Source organism: Rattus norvegicus, chromosome 19, assembly GCF_021556685.1.
Source record: "Rattus norvegicus strain SHRSP/BbbUtx chromosome 19, alternate assembly SHRSP_T2T, whole genome shotgun sequence".
NCBI lineage: Eukaryota > Metazoa > Chordata > Mammalia > Rodentia > Muridae > Rattus > Rattus norvegicus.
The window spans coordinates 40,053,222-40,060,976 of record NC_141552.1 but is presented as its reverse complement, the minus strand read 5'-3'; the positions used below and the strand labels follow the sequence as shown (position 1 = coordinate 40,060,976).

The 7,755-nt window shown below is 46.1% G+C and overlaps 1 protein-coding gene across 1 annotated transcript in view; it reads left to right on the top strand.

Annotated features, from left to right (window-relative positions):
* Tbc1d9 (TBC1 domain family member 9) overlaps nucleotides 1–7,755 on the top strand; it is a 101,106-nt gene that overhangs the window by 16,334 nt on the left and 77,017 nt on the right.

Here is a 7,755-nt window from a genome sequence, read left to right as displayed (position 1 = left end):
ATGCCCTCTTCTGGTGTGTCTGAGGACAGCTACAGTGTAGTTATATATAATTAATAAATAAATCTTGAAAATGAAAAGGCATGAACTCTAAGTTACCCATAGAACTAAGCAGAAGGTATAAACTGTTCCAGTCACCTCATCCCCATACCGAGTTCCTTGAGATTCTGAGTGCCTTTTCCGGTCTAGAAATGGAGAGAAAGCCACCAGCTGTTATCTGAGACTTTGTCTAGCCTGCAGGCAGGATGATATGGCTTTAGGAGAACGGGTGTGTAAACACAGGCAGTAAGAAGTTAATATTGAGGGGTTGGGGATTTGGCTCAGTGGCAGAGCGCTTGCCTAGGAAGCGCAAGGCCCTGGGTTCGGTCCCCAGCTCCGAAAAAAAAGAACCAAAAAAAAAAAAAAAAAAGAAAAAGAAAAAAAAGAAGTTAATATTGCTCGGATTTATTTCATAAGGTAGTTTCTGATATGAATAGGCATCAACTTAGTTCAGGCCTCCCCAGAAAATATCCCCCCTAGAGATTTTTCTGAAAAGACATTTTTCCTGGGCAGGTTTGGTCTTGACAGCCAATAAGTAAAGGATTAGTACCTGGGTGTTATTAACGTCTGGCATTTAAAAATCAAATAATCATTCGAAGGAGAACAAGGGGGAGATTAAGAAAGGAGAGGAGAGGGGGTGCATTGTAAACATCGGTTTGACTAAATGTTAAATGCTTAGGAATATTTTTTTACTGCACAACAGGACTTGTGTCCTCAGATGTTTTGAATGACCACGTGAGCTTTCATTATCCTCCCTGTAGGTAGACGGTTAGCTTTTGACTACAGAAGTCTGCTTCTATTCTGAGCAGTGCTTTTAGTCTTGAAGAATGAGTTGCTAAGCAAAAACAGCCGTGTAAGGAGATGATAAGGACTGATGGGGACCAGGGTAATTAGGGAGTCTGTGTCCAATGGATATAGCTGTCATTCATACTAGCAATGGTAAAAGTGCCACCCTGATGCATACGATCATAATTTACAGAACTGGTTGGATGAGGTTTTGACTGGTATAGCGTGACTGACCGTACTACACTAAGCCCTGATTTTATTTGAGCTAATTAAGTAAGGACTTAATGAGAACAGAACAGGCTTTATTTAGGACTGGAGGAGCAGAAGCGAACAGGAAGCGTCCTAATTGGGAAAGGTGTCCTGATTTCTCCAAAGTCTTACAGTAGGCTGAGAGACCTTAGTGTCTTACTCTTCAGGGACGGCATAGCTTCCAATACAAACATGTCTGCAACAGCACCAAGAAAACTGTTAGTGTCCAGCTTTCTCTCCAAAGAAAGCCTGTGATGGGTCTTTGACAAGGACAGTCAACTAAATGCACATGAAGACTTGTGTCCTGGAAGTCAGCTGCAAATGTTAAGGTCTAATTTATCTGTCCCAGCCCCATTCCCCTCTAATAACTCAAAGCCCATTACATCATATACATTATTCATGTGCTTCTCAGGGATCTGCTGAAATTATAGTTTCTGCTGGCATTGCCCCAAGGGACAGCAGTCTGGTGGTTATGGCTTTGGAGTTGCAGCCTGACCAAGTCCAGCCCTGGGCTTACAGAAAGGCATCCTTGCTAAATTGTGCCACCAGGCAGTGGGGACACCAAGAGGCTCCTGATGTAGATTTCACTGTCCAGGTAGCGTTAAGAATGCCTACAATGCTCAGAGGAGTGGAATGGCTTCGGGCTGGAGGAGAGAGTTCAGTGTCCCAGCTTCCAGCTGTCAAATGACAATTCAGGAGGACCTAGAGAGCTACTTACATTTACAAATGCAAAGTGCTTGGAACCTGTGAAGAGTGGAGGACAAAGCAGGGAGTAGGAAGTGCAGTCCCAGCTCTCAGACACTGTGGTGGCCCTGATCCCTTAGAGTGAAAGCTGGAAGCTAGAGGATTTCCCCGTGGAGTGTCCTGTGAGTCAGGTAAGGTAGGGTATGGAGTAGAGGATCTGGAGAAATCTGGCTTGGAGACCAGGCTCCACCATCTCCAGCTGTTTGCTACAGGTAGACGGTGAAAGGGTAACTCTGTAGGGGATTTTTATGATCCCCGAGTTGTGAGTCAGTGCGCTGAGGGACTCCAGAGGGATTTTGTGCTTTTGGGTGTGTGTGTTCTTGTCACTGTGCGGTTGCCCAGGATTTTAGCCCAAGCATTCATTCAGCAAGAGAGGCATGACTGTTACCTCTACGAGGGAAGGGGTGGGAGAGTCGGTGGTGCCTCAGCCAGTGAGGGCCGAAGGGTGGTGGTTCTGTGAGCCTAGACAATCTGCCCAGAGTCCCCATCCACCCTCTTCTTCCCCTTTGGATTTACAGAGCCTCAAAACTCCACAGCCACAGTAACTGTGAGTCTGATCCGAAGGTGGGGAGGAAGAGAGAGCCCATGAGCACACGCACCAGATCCCAGTATAAAAGGCAGACATCTTTTTTTAAATTGAGTTCCTCAATGACAAGCCATATTCTAAGACTGGTTGCTTAGAATAAAGGCTCCAATCGTGTCCTAAGTGGACCCCACCTTTTCCTAGGAAGAAAATCTTCACTGAGCCTGGTTGAGGCAGGGGAGTACCTGTGACTCATACCTGTTTTCTATGGCGTTCAGATACCCTGTGTCTTTTTTTGTGCATTGTGGCATTGGTGTTATCTGTGTCCTTTTCTGGATGTCTCACAGACACTGCCACGAGACTCACTGTTTGCCAGGCTGCCTTTGGGAGTTGTAAATGGTAGCCCATTTGTCTTGCTTGAAGGTGAGTGACCTTTTCATGTCAGGTACCTTTGAGCTCCAGAGTCTCCATCCACACACATGAGGCTTCAGGCCTCAGTGTAGACCAATGAGAAAAGGCTGCTCAGATGGCTCCAGGCTTAGCAATTGTAGCAGGCAAAAGCATTCCGGTGTCTTGTAGGCTAAAGTTCTGTGACGTTCTGGGGAGAAAAAACTGGAGTTGCTAAGGCTTGCAGTTGGGCGCCTTTAGTGTCCCCCCAAGGCCTATGTGCTGAAGGCTTCCTTGCCAGCCTGTGCTACTGGGTTTAAAGAAGTGGGATCCACCCTGCTCCTGTGAATACAGCTCTCTAGCTGTATTCAAATCCTTGCTTCACACAGAGACCAACAAAGCAAGAACAACAAACCAGCAGACATAAGAGTTGAAGGAGGTTGATTTGGGGGGAGGATCTGCAGGTGAAGGAAAGAGACGTGAACCAGTAAAAAGTAAAGGGGGAAAATATGATCAAAGTGCATCACATACACAATTGATTCGTTAATAATGATCTTTGGAAAAGAAGTAGAGAGCCTAGTGAAGGACGTTAGGACACTGAAGACCGGCTGTGAGAGGGTAAGCTGGGGTCTGGTACAGGTACTCATGAACACTCTCTCCCCCCACCTCTGGCCAGCTTACTCTCGCTCTCTCATTCTCTCTCATTCTCTCTCTCTCTCTCTCTCTCTCTCATTCTCTCTCTCTCTCTCTCTCTCATTCTCTCTCTCTCTCTCTCTCTCTCTCTCTCTCTCTCTCTCTTTCTCCCCCACCCTCATGCCTTCCTCTCCTTCCTCTCTGTCTCTGTCGTCTATCTCGCTCCCTGCCTTCCTTTCCTTCCTTGCTTGTCTTTCCCTATCTCTCCCTCTCCTTCCCGTCACCTGTGCCCACCCCACCCACACCCCCAACCCCATGCCTTCCACTCCTTCCCTGCCTCTGTGAAGGAAGTAGTTCTTCACCAAGGCTGTGTCAGCTCAAGTTCAAAGGCAACCGAAACACGGACTGAACCATCTACAGCTGTGACCCAAAGCGGACCCTCCGTCCTTAGACACGACTTCCCCGTGTCTTCTCGGAATCTGATTTCCAGGCGTTTTGTTGTAGAGATGGAAAACTAACTAGTCTTTTTTAAGCTTTTTTTTTTTTTTTCTGCTTTAATCCATATGTGGGTAAGCATCTCTACCCTGTCCTAATTCTTCTGGGCCCCTGGAGACGGCAACAGAGTGTTCGGTAAACTGGTCATGGTAGCCCTTCAGAGAATGTGCAGAGGGAGGCGATACTTTTGCCTCATTATTCTTTATTCTGCTTTGAAAATCGAGAGGAAAGAGTTTGGCCTGGTGAGGAGATGTCCCCCCCCCCCCCCACTTTAGCTAGCCCTCCTCTTCCCCACATTGTTTCCAGGAGAACTTTGGATTCCGAAGCCCTGTGTCGACTCACCTGCCTTGATTCTGTCCTTACGTGAAAATGCTAATGTCAGCTGTGAAACCGGATTAACCAATTGATAGCATGTAGCCATGGTGATGATGCTCACACAGCAGGTAAAAGCCCAAAACCAGAAGAATTAGGATAGAAAAAGGAACTGACTCCCTCCCATAAAGGTTTCCCATATACCCCAGAACCACTAGAAATGTTTTTATATCCATATAACTTTTGTAACAGGAGGTGTATTTCTATATTTCCTCAAGTATCTGTTGGAAATTAATTGAAAGTTTTGTTAGCGTGCACGTGTGCACACATACAAACACACACACACACACACACACACACACACACACCTCTTTAAGGTAGTTTAAGTTATTCTCTATACAACTAGAGCGTTGCTTGAATAGTGAGAGTGGTGGTTCTTCATTCCGTTGAATTGTGGCCAGCATTTCTGGTGATGCTGAGCACTGTCTAAGGAGTGTGTGTGAGGTCTGCAGCCAGTGCCCACCGCCCTTCTGTGCACAGTGCCACATTCCTGCTAGCTTCAGGCTTGTGGGAATGTCGCTTTAGTTTTTGCTGTGTCGATGGGCCACATACCAGAATCACTCCTTGGGTTGCACATCCAAGTGCTTTGCAATTAAAAAAAAACAAAAAACTTTAAAATAACTGTGAATGGAAACCAACTAAATGTTTAAACAAAACGTTTCATTATTGGTTATGTATATAAAATGGGTACATTCAGTTCGCAGAGTGCAGGGGCCCAAAGAGGCCAGAGGCATCAGAGTTTCCTAGAGCTGGCATTAACACACAGTTTGGAGCCACTCAATGTGGGTGTTGGGAACTGAACTCAGGTCCTTTGCATGAGCAGTGGCCACTGAGCCATCTCTCCTGGCCAGAAGCTGGATCGTATTTTCCTTGGAGACTACTCTTCTGTTACTGCTTTTATCCTTTTTGCTGAGGACTAAGACCCAGAGGCTTTTGTGAGCTGGTCCAGAGCTTTGTTACTGAGACAAATACTGAACCCACATCCCCCCTTTTACATGGTGTAAACTTATTTTTTTATTGTGACCAAGTCTAGCCTTGTGTTCCAGCCTGTCCTTGAACCCTCCATCTCGGTCCCAGATGCTGGAACTATAAGGATAACTCATGCCTCGCTCAGAAACAAGCGTTTGTTGTTGTTGTTGTTGTTTTTTAAAAAACATTTTCTATGGAGAAAGGTTTTAATTAGGAAAAGGTAATCTTCCTTCGGTGCAATTAAATATAAAGGGTGATATTGGAGATAAACGGGCCGAGTCCTCAGATAGAACCCGCCACCATGAATTTCTTTAATAGGCGCTAATTTTGCATTTTGGCCAATTCACCACTCTGCCATTCATGCATTCATTCACCCACAGACAGACAGATGCTGCATGCTCATCACATGACATTCACTGAGGATTCAAAATTATATGCATCGTCTATGCAGGAGAGACCCGATTCAACAGGACTGCAGATGCTGGATACTGAAACCAGTGTGCGGGGCTTCGTTAGGGCTTAGTGAGAGAGGCTTTGAAGTGCACACGTGGAGAGATTGTTGCTTGTTCAAAATTGAAATGATGCCATCATGGATGGTCTCCAGGCTCTCCCCTCGTGGGTCGACTGTCCCAGGCAAGGATTTGAGGAGTGAGGAGTGGGAACAGGAATCCCTACCTCAGCTACGGGCTGCCGTGGTTACCAGAGGAAGGTCAACTCAGGAGCCAGAGTCTGAGCTCTAGAAAATCAGGTCCCTGGGAAAAGCCTCCTTTGGGGCAGTGAATGGAGGTGCTCATATCCTTGTAAACCAGTTATAGCCAGCTACTTAGGAAGCAGTTTCACATCTAGGTCCTGACACACAGATCAGTCTTGAGCTCCCAGTGATTTGCTTTATTTCTGGGTGTATGTGTGTTGTATGTGCGTGTGTGGTGTATACATGTATGTGCTTACTGTGTATGCACGTGTGAAACTCAGAGGTTGGTGTCGGTGTCCTCTGTTATTCCGCACCTTGTGTGTGTGTGTAGTTTTATATATTTGTATGGGATTGTGTGTGGTGAACATGCTTGTTCATGCAGGCACGCATGTTCACATACATGCAGGGTTCATGCTCACATGCCTGCACAGAGAGACCAAAGGAAGGGCATCACTGCCCAGCTCTGTTGCTCTCCAAGTATTCCATTGAGAGAGAGCCTCTAAGTGAACTCGGAGCTAGATTGATGACCCCAGGAACCTGCCTGTCTCTGCCCCAGTGGTCCTGGGGTCACAGACAACTGCAGCCGAAACTAGCTTTTTAAGAGTTGGGATTCGAACTCAGTTCCTTCTACTCTTGCAGCAAGCACTCTTACCCGTAGAGTCCTCTTCCAATCCCGTCACCTTAGTTTTTGAGACAGGTCATTCTCTGAACTTTGAGCTGGTCATTCTGGCCAGTCTGGCTGGTCAGTAAACTTACAGGATCACCGTGCCTTCACCTCTGAGAACACAAATCCGTGTCCCCATGACTAGCTTTTGTGTGTCTGAGGATCTGAACCCAGTGAGCTATGTCCCCAGCTCTGTGATTTTTAAATTTTTGATACTTTTATCATGTTATTATTATTAATAAAGTAACCTCAATACAGGTTTATTCTGGATCATCAGAATGACCGCCCCACGAATGATTACTGACATTCAGGTGGCAATTCCTGTTAACAGGACAGGCTCTAGGATCTCTAGAATGTCCGGGGTGGCGAGGTGTTCTAAAAGGCTTGGCTAACTGACGTGGGAAGGCCCACCTAATTGTGGTGACACTGTCCCACAGGCTGAGGGGCGGTTTTATGAGAGAAGGAGGGTGGAATAAGAGTGGTCATCTGCCCTGAGAAATTAGAGAGCCTGAATTAATGCAGCCATGTGATCCCATTGCTCAAGGAGACTACCACTTGTTTGGCTTTGTAATGTTTTAAACTTAATCCAGAAGTGCTGCCAGCGTGACAATGCACTTTGCTTTTTAAATGAAAGTTTTACGGCACCAGTAAACCCCCAAGATTTCTTATTAAGGTAATTCTAATAGTCTACCCATTTTAAAAGGAAGCTCTGACCAAGTTTGGGAAATAGTAAAATGTCGTCTCTGTTGGGGATGTTGTTTCCTTCAAACTCTCAGGGACAATGGCAGGAAGATAACCCAAGGTGAGTCCAGTCGTGATTGAGCTGTAGGGGAGGGGTGCTCCTCTCCTTCGTGCCAAGCACACTGGGGTAATTATAGGAATCATTGGTGTTCATAACTGAAGATATCTATAACGTGCACTCACAGTGAGGCCTTTGTCATCAGAAAGGCCTGTGATGATTTACAAAATATGGTGTAATTCAACAGCCTGAGAAAAGGTTAAGTTCCATCCCTGACCAGGAGGTTGAAAGTCATCAAAGAGAGGGAGAGATAAGTAAGAAACACAAGAGGAAGTAAGAGATTATAAATGCCACAGAGTAACGAGGTCCCACTCCATGAGCTTGGAGAATTGTGGACAGAATCCAGTTCCGAAGAGGAGAGAGGACTATCAGGCACGTTCATGAGGGACAAGAGTGGCATTTTCAGA